The sequence below is a fragment of the Typopeltis vanoorti genome, chromosome 10 (genome assembly GCF_054136105.1).
Source record: "Typopeltis vanoorti isolate ZY-2024b chromosome 10, IOZ_Tvanoo_1.0, whole genome shotgun sequence".
In the NCBI taxonomy this organism is placed as follows: domain Eukaryota; kingdom Metazoa; phylum Arthropoda; class Arachnida; order Uropygi; family Thelyphonidae; genus Typopeltis; species Typopeltis vanoorti.
Genome location: NC_143558.1, coordinates 119,340,676 through 119,352,453, shown reverse-complemented (window position 1 = coordinate 119,352,453; position 11,778 = coordinate 119,340,676). Strand labels below are relative to the sequence as shown.

General features: G+C 36.4%; 1 protein-coding gene across 2 annotated transcripts in view; it reads left to right on the top strand.

The window, feature by feature from the left end:
* Positions 1 to 1,197: 1,197 nt before the first annotated feature.
* LOC150102738 (ubiquitin ligase substrate adapter ZNRD2-like) overlaps positions 1,198 to 11,778 on the top strand; it is a 77,866-nt gene continuing 67,285 nt past the window's right edge. Inside the window, exon 1 of one of the 2 annotated variants that reach the window (XM_090399175.1) lies at positions 1,198 to 1,298. The gene's annotated coding sequence lies outside the window, so the exon portion shown is untranslated. Of the gene's footprint in view, positions 1,326 to 11,778 lie in introns of both variants that reach the window. The other variant, XM_090399174.1, reaches the window with a different exon arrangement.

The window sequence follows — 11,778 nt, the reverse complement described above, 5'->3', positions numbered from 1 at the left end:
TTCAATAAATGGGTTATTGTGGTTGCTAGTCTGGCTAGAACCACAATTTTGAAAACAGTTCTGACTGGTTTCTCAAAAGATAAGATATCTTGGGTGTCTTCAATGAAAATCAATTCACATTGCTTGTCTAAGAGGGAGGTAACTGTTAGGAACGAGATCGCTGTCATCTGAGATCACTCGTACGGAAAAACAGAACTTCCTGTGTGCAGTAATTGACCGAAGCATTTAATGAAAGGTGTTCTCGACCAAACTATGAACAGGGAATTGATGAGAATAGGTACTGGCAATCGCATGCCTATTCAGAAAACACTGATTTTGAGAAATTTCTAATTCAGTGCCAGTATGTGCAAAATCAAGCCTGTTGCATACTCTCATCAGGTAATTTACATTAGTTGCTAAATGGTAGAATTTTCTCTAAAGCTTTTTTTTTTTTTTTTTTCCTCCTTGAAAATTTGGGATATGCCTCTCAGAAAATTACACCGCAGTATTCGGGTTTAAGATCACTAGATGGCAGTAGTTAGTTATCACCATTACTCTCCTCCCAGATTCCTTTAAAATCATCGATAGGCATGGATTCAACTTTTTGGCTGCCTTTCTCGACATCCAAAAATTAGGGCTTGAAGAGCTCCACTTATTCCATTTGGAGAATAAAAGATGTAAAAAAAATAAATCAGCTAACGCCTTTTAAATCCCGTATATCGGGAGTAGACGAGACCGTTTTAGACCTATCTAACTTTTGGAGACTGAGTGGGCAGTTCAATCTCCACTAGTACCCAATCAGAGATAGCTGGCCCAATGCTATCACTAATTAAGCGGCACGCAGTGAAGAGAGACGGCTCAACAAGTGCCGCCATCTCGTGGTCCCTAACCATAACACTGGTATTTAATATCTGAAATAATGTATGTTCTACGGTCGATTTTATTGAGTTTACGGGACAAAAAAACCCGAGTTTCCAGGAGAAAAAACCCGCTTTCCCATGCCAAAGATCGATTAACTCGGGAAACGGTCGAAAAAAGGCTTAGAAAAATTTCTTCTAGTCACCGACTAGATTCGAAACTAAGAAATCTTCTTTCGTGCAGTCACGAAAAGTGCTTAGTGAATGTGGTCACGAAAAGTGCTTAGTGAAAGTGCTTAGTGAATGTGGCACTTTCATCCACGAAAGTTCCACTTTCGTGGATGAAAGTGCCACATTCACTAAGCACCACAGATTAAACGATGTTTAAAGATATAATGCTTATTTATCGAACTGTAAAAATATTTATCACGCTGATGTGCTGCCCTCTGTGTTTGCGAAGAAGTAAGTGCTATTTTGGAGAACTAGGGTGTTAGTTGGTTTTATTTATTCTTTAATAATAATAATGAATTATTTAAAGTTTTAATTTGTGTGTTGTGATAGTTTAAGATTTATTTGGAGGTGCCGCGTAATAGTAATAATAATGTTTTAATAAAGCTAGCAGCCCTCGTATATGTCAGCGTTCTTATGAATACAATATTTATAATTATGTTTACATCAGTTTTTAATAAATATGATTATAAATAAGCTTGTTTTTATGTAAATTTTTAGTCGAAACATAAAATTTGGATATGTCCAAATTATTTTAAAAGTCATGCTATATATATATATATATATATTTTTTTTTTTTCCCTCCCAAATATATTTCATTTCGGAAGGTATCCATTCTCAACGCCCCTATTTTTGTACCTTTATTTTCTCTCTGAAACTTATTCTTTGTAAGTAAAAAAAGTACGATGATAAAAATAGCCCAAAATATTACCGATTTTATTGCATTTGTTTGTAATTTAATAAAATACACAGTTTCCTGTGGTAGTTATGTGATAAGAGAAATCTCATCTTGACTGGTTAGAGTAAGTGAAGTAAGATGATTCCTTAAAGATATAATACAGGTCTGTGTTTTGGGTGATGTTGAAGGTCTGTTCACATATTCAGCTTATTCCTATCCTATTGAAGAATTGTTAGGAGATCAGATTAGGTTTGTTGAAGGAAGAAGAGAATAGAATGTGCTGTCATCACCAGCACTATGAATGGGATTTGAGATTAGTGAGAGGAGATTCCATTGTATGTCAAGGTGATGGATTTCTCTGTCATTACCAAGATATCATAAGGCAGTAGTTTTCAAATTGTCTGGCCTCCCCCCCCCCCCCAACCTTTCAAGGAAGTTTGAAGCAATGGTCGATATTATTCTTTATTTTTGAATGCAACTTCTGCATGTATTCGTTTTTCCTTCCACTCATTCCAGTTCAATACAGAAGTAAAAACACTTGCAACTTTCATGTTCACTTTATTACATTGTAAATTACTGTTGTATTTATGACTGTGCTATAGTCATTACATCAGCACAATTTGATTTCATTTAACACCTAAGATTGTTAGATTCTGCTATTTGCAGTTCTGCACATGTGGGTTGCATATTGTAATGGTGTGGGTGGGGTGCAAGAATATTTTTTTATTAAAGAAGGGAGGGGGTGTCTCTTTAAAAAGTTTGTAAACTACTGCTTTTAGTGCCTTCTTCTGCATATACACATCCTCTTGTATGTTAATGATCTGCTGGGGAATAAGATTGGTAGAATTCATATTGTGATCACTAATTAATTGGTGTACCTTTTGGTAGAGAACAAATTACTTCTTGATGATCCCTTTTTTTTTTTTTTCTCTCCAAGAAGATTTAGGTGAACACAATGGGATAATGCCTGACTCTTATTCTTTCTTTTTAGGAATGGGCTGGATATGAGCTTGTTTTTATAACTTTTGGGGGATGCTACCAGACTAACAAGAATTTTTCTGCCTTTCCAGACAAAATCAGTGAATGCATGCAGTAAGCTGTTTGTAGTATAGTGGAATGTAATTTTTCTTGGACACGTTCACGAGTCAGAAGAAGACATGCTGAGAAATCAGCCTTATCTTTGGGTAAGACTGATTTCAAATCATGGAATGGCAGATGTTGTACCCATTAACCATAGTGAGGGATCAGAAGGCTCATTGACATTTGAGCAAGAAGCAAGTTTTCTGCCTTAATTCCTTTTGAACATGATTTGCATTTGTTGACAGTTTTATTATAGATATTGTGGGCTGATGTATGTAGGCTGAGTGAAAATATGTAATTTGACCTCAACTATTTGAGATATGCTAAATTTTTATCTTGGACTACTCTGTCACACTTTGTGGAGAACCATAGTAGTCTGAGATTTTATGGAAATGAGGACTCTTATTCCAAGAAAAATTATTTCAGTTATTCATTTGAGGTGGTGGGCAGGACCATTTCTTTGATGCTACAATAGGATCAAATCATAGAAAACAGGCACAGAATCCAGTTATTGTTGTAGCTTCAAAGAACTAGACTGAGATTGGCTGGGTAAAGATCATTCTGTAGAAAAGAAAAAGAAATATGGACAAGCTTATGGTCAGGGTTACCAGAAAGGAGACCTGACATCTGCTGTATGTTTTGACGAAGAGTTTGTTAAGAAATGTTCCAGTAGAATAAGGATTGTCTGATATTCTCATTGGTAGATAATTTGTTAGAGGTTGACCAAGGTTAGCGTATCCACTCTCCAGCCTAAAGGTTGCGGATTCGAATCCTGCTGTGGGCATGGATGTTTGTGATTGTCTCTGGAAATACTAGTGGTGGTAGATGGCGTTGGTGTAGTTGGATGGATTGAGTGTTGGAGACAGAGTTGTAGAGTAGGTGCCCTCTCTCAATGAGTCTTTGGACTCCCTGGAGGTGTTAGGTAATACTAATAATTATTATTATTACTAATAGCAAATACCTCAGAATCTTCTCTGAAAATGGGAGATGTAAAGCCAGTTTGAATGAATTTCGAAGTCTTGAAGGAAGTGGATTTCACTGTTTAGATGACTAGCTATGGAAATAGATATTGAAAGTTTGTCCACTTGTTTCTATTATAAATTAAAGATTCCAATAAATTATATTCATGGTTTCATCCTTTATCCAGGTTTAATCAAACAAAGTTTGTGCATGAAATAACTTCCTGACAGAGCAACTCGTAAATAGACGCTAATGACTTCGTCCATAATGCAATGCACATACCCTTACAGACATGTATAATACAATGCATTCTGGGAAGGGCCACTACCTAGACTAATTTTGACCTTTTTTGAGGTCTCATCAGTGGGAGCCAGACCCAGAAGTGATATCAGTGTTGAGTAATGCAGAAGTCATATTTCCATATACTAAGGCAGGGTTGTCCAAAACACGGGCCACATGCGGCCTGCAGTGCAATTTTGTGCAGCCCACCTGTGGATTTTGATTTTCACGAGCAAAAAAATAAAATTACAATTTGGATGGAATGCGTATTAGATAATTTAATTCTATCATTAATTGATAATTTTATTTGGTGTTTTTACATCACTATATACCCATGTGGTTTTCAAATATTAGATGTGTCAAAGAAGCATTCTTTCACCGTTTTGTTCTAACGTGCATGCTCCGGGCGCTCATGGGGAATGTGAGCATGTGATTAGTTTGCAATTAGTGTTGTTCATTTGTTTGGTTATCAAAGTTGTGTCACTGCTGATCACTATATTACTAGATATGCATTGGATGCAGCCCTCGGATAAATCTTTTTTTTTTAATGCAGCCCTTCGATTACCTAAGGTTGGACAGCCCTGCACCAAGGCAATTGATGTGAAGTCATTTGCCTCCATGTATGAGTTTTATTATTATTATTAAGAGCAACTCCATCATCGAGGGAGGCCCTAAACATGTCAAGAACTATTCAGATTTGTGCAGTATCTATCATACTTTGCTTTGAATTCATTAACAATCCTGGTGCCCACAACAGACTGGCAACCTATTCTACACATTCACTACTCATCATCAAATTCCTGATATATACCCTCTAGGGGTGTACAGGATGTGATAGTACTACATGAAAAATTACATCATTACTAACTTCCTATCTCAGTTTTCCTCCAAATCAGTCTGTTACCTGTCAAGACTTTAACATTATCAGATCTTATATTTTTATATTCTAAGGCAGTTTTTACCGTATCAGTCCACCTATATCTTGGTCTTCCTCTGGGTTTCTTTCCTGCCAACCTGGCAGAGAACACTTGTTTTGCTCATCTTACCTCTCCCATTCTGTTTAAGTGACCATACCACCTGAGATTAGCTCTATTAACACATTCCTGGATGCTGACAATGGCATGTTCTTTCCTAATATCCTCATTTTTAATATGATATTGCCATTGATGCCATCTGTTCATGCCCCTAATCTTTCTCAGGACTCTCGTATCTGTGGTCTCTAGTCTTCGGTCAATTGTTTTACTTCTGAACCAGCTCTCAGATCCATAAGTTAAAACTGGTTTCAACACTGTCTTGTATATAGCTAATTTAGTGTTCTGACTAATTTCTCTCTTATTCCATATAAATTTATTCAGTTGACTTCCTACCATACCAACTTTGTTTCTTCTGTTGTCTATTTCCATATTTAATTTACCATCGTCATTAAAAATTGTGCTTAAGTAGCTGAAATGTTTTACTTCTTCTATAGGTTCTCCATTCACAATGCAGTTGATATTTTCAATGTTTCTGCCTGTTTTCATTGTCTTTGTTTTTTTTAGTGCTGACCTTCATACCATATCTATTACAACAGTTATTCACTTTAGTCAGGGAATCTTGCAGACTTAGTGGATTTATTTAGAAGTATAACATCATCCGCATAAAGCAAAAGAGCTAAGATTAACATTTCCAATTTTGGTATCAGGTTTAGTACCACTTTCCTCCATAATGTGATCCATATAGATAATGAATAACAGAGGGAATAATGTGCATCCTTATCTGACACCAGATTTAACATTAAACCACCTTCCTATGGTTTAATGTTTCTTCCTTGAATTCTAACTGTTGAACTTACAACTCACATAAAGACTAAGTAATAGTAGTTATAATGTTAGTTATAACTACTATTACTCATATGCCTTTACCACATCTACAAAACTTAAATACAGATCTTTGTTATATTCCCATGATTTCTCAACTATCTGTCGTAAAGTGAAAATCTGATCCTGACAGTCTCTATTTGGCCTGAATCCAGCTTGTTCTTCACCAAGCTTCTCTTCCACAATTCTTCTCAACAGTTTCTCAAGTATACTTGCATATATCTTATCAAGAACAGTAGTAGGGAAATACCTCTGTAATTCTCACATTCAGTTTTATTTCCCTTTTTATATATGGGAACTATGAGAGCTCTACTCCAATCATCTGGAATTCGTCCCTCTGTCCAGGCCTTCTGAACTGTGCAGTGAAGCCACTGTAAGATTTTTATACCTCCATACATGAGCATTTCTGGTCAAATATCATCTACTCCTGCTGCCTTTCCACATTTCAGGCTTTTGATGGTTTTTTCTACTTCAAGTATGGATATGTATTCTTGACTGCATGCCTTGTCAGTGTTTTTTACCACTGTGATGTCACCACTGCTTGTGTCATTTAGAAATTTTTCGAAGTAATTACTCCATACTTCAAGGATATCTTTTTCTCCTGTTTTCATGTCACCTTTATCATTTCTTATTTCCTTTTACAGCACTCTTTCCTCCATTTCTGAGCTTCTTAAACAATCTCCAGAATATCTTGCCACCTTCTTGATATTTATTTTCTATGTTCTTACCAAAGTCCTCCCATGACTTTTGTTTAGCTAGTTTTACATAGTGTTTAGGTTTTTTACATTTGTCTCTGTATTCTCTAAGAGTACAAGCTGACTTATTTGCCAGGTACTTTTGATATGCTTTCTTCTTTTCTTTCACTTCCTCTTTAACTTCCTCTGTCCACCATGGAGTTCTTATTTTTCTATCCTTACAGACAACCTCACCACATGCCTCTCTGGCTGAATCAATCAGTGTTTTTTCTTCAGGGCTTGTCACTGAATCGCCAAGGTTTGGTTGCTGTTCTCAAACTCTTTCATTTTTGCTTCAATTGTGTTGTGTATTTTAGTCTACAGTTCACATCTGAGAGCTGCTCAACTTTTATTTGCTTTAAAACTTTCTTACATGTTCTTCTTTTCAATATGAAATTCAATTTTATCCTGATCAAGACTAAATGGTGATCACTTCCAGTTTCAAATCCTCTGTACACTCTGGTGTCCTGCACCAGGGAGAAAACATCACTATCAACAATAACATAGTCAATGAGACTTTTCTTATTCCTTGCCTCTCTCTCTATGTGAATTTGTGCACATTTTTATGTTGAAATATAAAATTTTCTGGAGTACAGCTGGTAATTTTTTCATCCCAAAATGCACTTACACTTTGCCACATTAAACTGACATCCATTTTTTGTCCAGTCTATCTAAATCATTCTGCAAAATTTTGACATCATCTACATTAACTATTGCTCTGTAACATTAACTTTGCATCATCAGCAAATAACTGAACAGTTCCTCTCAGATCCTTTCCTATATCATTAATGAATAAATTAAACAGTAGCGGTCCAACAACAGAACCCTGCTACACACCACTAGTCACAGGCCTTCTTTTGGACTCTCCTCCTGAATAAACTACTCTCTGATATCTCTCTATCAACTACCCTCCTATCCATCTCCCCAACCCTATATCCATCCCCCATGTGCTGCAGTTTACTGATAAGAATTTCTTGTGGTATCCTGTCAAAGGCCTTTGCAAAGTCCAGCAGTATCACTGTTAATCCATTGACCCACCCTTCACAAAACCATACTATCCCCCATATAGTATCCCATTTCCATTATCCATTTGTGCATTTTACTCTTGACCAACTTCACCAATACTTTGACGACAGTTCCCCTCACCACTTTACGTAAAACTCGAGCTAGTATACCATCCAATCCCACAGCTGTATTCCATTTTCATTTATCTCATTTCGTTTATTTCATTTATCTCAGTTCCCATATAAGTCTCTTTGGCTCTCTCTTTCCTGCAATATTACAGCCTGGATGATGTACTCTTGCACAGTGTTCACTTAGTAATTCTAGTTACTTCCCTACCATAGTCATTCATTAAAATAATTCTGCCATATACATTCTTTCTTTTACTTGCAGCATATTGAAAGAACTGTTTTTGGGATTCTCTTTAGTCTGCATTATTAACTTCCTTTCATAATCTGCTTTTGCCTTTCTTACCACACTAGTTAATTTTCTGACCTGTGCAGTGGCAGATTAAGGATAGTTGGGGCCCTAGGCAAATTATATTTGGGCTCCCCCCCCCCCCCCAAAAATAATAATAATAAAAAAGAATAAAAAAAAAAATAAAAATTAGGTGGCAGATAAATGAAATTTTGTACTTTTGAATTTTTTGAACTTCTGGATTTTTCTGCCTGTTAAAGGGTTAAAGGATGATAAATGATAAAACGTTTTATTATTTTTTTAAATTAAAAAAAAAAATTTCTATCTGTTTTTTTACAATTTTACAAAGTTTTTTTTACTTGCACTATACTCAAATAATGAAAACACGAAAAGTCACACCGAACAGTTATTTTTTAAACAAACACCTCACTCTTACAAGATTCAATAACAAATGAAGTTAAGGAGCAACCAGGCGAAACTTCCTATCTCGGCAATGCAATCAATTTTCGTGACCTCGAGGCTGTCAACAGCACCATGCGCTGACATTGGTAATGCGGTTTAATTTAAAGCGTAGATAGCGCGTGCTGTTCAAAATACGAAGCTTGTCAACTAGCGCCGACATTGGTATTGTGGCATTATTTAAAGCGTAGATAGTGCGCGCTGTTCAAAATACGTATTAAAATGTAATAATTGTTTTGAAAAAATTTTCGCTTCAAATAATCAAGATTTTTATGATGTTTACTGAAAACATTAATCTATTTTAAAACACTATAGGAAAATGTCTTGGCTTGGGGGGCCCCTAGGCATTTGCCTCATTGCCTTAATGGGTAATCTGCCACTGGACCTGTTCCTTGTACAGTTCATGTGCCTGCAGTTCATCTTTCTCCTTAAATTCCCTCCACAATTGTTTTCTTTTTTTTGCAATTCCAGTTTAATGATAATATTCATTCATTTAACTCCCACTTGATTTACTCTCCTGACTAGGTAGTCTGCCATTACCTCCTTCAAACACTCTTTTACCGCTTCCCATGCACTATTAACATCCATTCCTTGCACTTTTTACATGCCATGGCACCAATCCAAGCAATCTCCTAAGCTTGTCATACTTACTAGCCATGTGATTTCACATATACCAGTCTTAACTGAAAATTCCACATATTTAGCCACCTCCCAGATCAAGACCATATGATCACTCACCAATTGGTGGCAACAAAAGCAATAAAGTGTGGCAAAAACACATGAGTTAAAGTAGATGATAAAGAAGGGATATAAAGTTTTGCAAGTTCTGGCACAGCAAATTACAACATTTGTAATTTGCTGCGCCAACAAAAATTATATACAACAAACATTTGACAAATGTTTGTGTTGTATATACTACCTTTCATATTAAAGTAATCATGTTTGGATGGTTGAGCTGAGATCCCTTTTATGAGAGAATAGGCAGGACTGCATTTTGATGACATTGAAGGTAACTAGGTTCTCCTTGCTCCACCACAGGATTGTTGTAGAAATATCTGAAAAGATAGGATGAATAGAGCATGCTATCATCAGCACAGTGGCGTAGCTAGAGCTGTTGCTGCCCCTCTCAATACACACCAAAATTACTACAAAAAGTCAAAACAATGTATAGGGAAATAAATTAAAATACTATGTTTATTTTTGAAGTAAAAATTTAATTTCAACATTCTAAAATGTTATTTTTCTAGCTTTTCTGTTAGCAAAATCGTCGATGACATTGGCGAAGTCTATTTCATAGTAATGTAGGTAATTCTTAATCATATTTTATTTAGAAAAACCCCTCTCACAACTAGCAACACAGCAATTGTGAGGAAAATTGGCAGTAGTATTACAATATTTGGAACTGAGTTCTCGAGACTGTATTTTAGAATTAACTGCAAGTTCAAAAAGGTTCATAGTGCTGCCCGGGGCAGACTGCTCCCCCCCCCCCAGCTACGCCACTGTATCAGCATAGTTGTGGATAGGACAAATGGTGATTGAGAGTGTATTGTTTATGTCAGGGTTTCCCAAACTGTGTTCCGCAGAAGGTCAATAAGTGTTCCCCCCGAGAAGTTCTCCTGGAATTTGTCATTTTAGTTTTCTAAGCATTTTCATGAATAAATATTTTATACTGGAAATATTATGAGAAGAATAATATTCGTGAATATGTCGAAAAGCTCAGACCCAGAATGCCTAATAACATCTGTGTAGCAAATGTTAGTGACCAAGCAGTGTATTTTTAAATGTGGAAGTATTCATGAATTATCGTTAATTTTCACACATCGAAACCTTTCAACATTTGTGAAAGGGAATACCGCTGTAAACTGGTTTGGTATTACTTGTTATTTATAAAGCCTGCTTGGTTACTGAAATACCGTTATTCTAATTAACAGTGTGCGCTTTCACTCTCTCTCGTAACCTTTCTTGCTTATACTATTGCATACTATGTTTATCTACCTTTCGCACTATGAGTCTTATACCTATGGATACTAGAAAATTTATTTCTTTTGAGTCTGCACCACTAATATCTTTTAATTGGCATAAAACTCAGTAATACGGCTGGTTGATTTCTCTCTCTCTCTCTAACACAAATTCCTTCAGTAAAATTTTACACAAACAGTCGTTGTCTATTTGCACTTAACTATACGCTTCGGCTATCTCACTTGGTTTCCTGCTCACAAGTCCGATAATTTTTTTAGGAACAGTGCATTGTAAAATAAACAATCAGGCAGCACTATAGACATATAATCAAAACACATTTATTTACATTTAAAATAAAGTACATTAAATAAGTGATAGGGAGATTACTCTTCTTTCTCTACCTATCCTTTTGGTATAAAGAAACAAACTTTCTCTTTTCAACATTAAATGACTAAACAATATATATAATTACTCTGTTACTTCTCTGCTTAAAAAATTAAAATGCTGAGACTAAATTACTCTTAAAGAGATTAGCTAGCTATGGCAAGTTATCTCACAATTTATATTCCAGTTAACAACAAATCAGAGGACTCTTAGAGTTATTTCTTATTACTATTTCTTATCAGTCCATCTATGACATATCTCCTAAATTACAAAAAGAATGTACATTAAAGGATGTAATATACTTACAGAGGCTCTTTGTCACGACACCTTCCAAAAGTCCTGCATCGAAGTCTCTATGGTTTTTCTCTCATCTCAGGCCTTAGGTTTCTGTCCGGAGAGTCTTTTTTTTTTGGGGGGGGGGGGGGGGAGAGGCACTTCGTCGAAAAATCAGCGGGTCTTGGATTGCAATCTTCCCGGTGCTCAAAAGTTGAGTCAAGAAGTTTCAGCTTTCAGGCTTGAAGATCGTTCTGCGGCTTTTGGCTTCTGGTTCTCCGCCGACTGCCTGTGGCTCTCTTCAGTAACAGCGCTTCACCTCTGCTCTCTTGGATCTCAGCTCTCCTCTGTCAGCAACTTGACACCTTGCCTCTTCTCTCTCAACAACTGGACCTGGACACTCCTCTTGATGTTCGGCTCAGTCCCCCTTTTATTTTCGCCTTCTCGGGACCTTGCACCAAGGGTTGTAAACCCTGAAAAAATCGGCAGATCTCTTTGATCGTTTTGTTAAGCCCGGCCGTTCTTTCCTCTCCTCCGTGCACTCTTTTTTCCTTGTCTTGTTGGGCAGTGGAAACTTCTCTGAAACTATCAAACCTCTTTGATACTAGCTTGGAAGGTGTTCATGCGCAGAG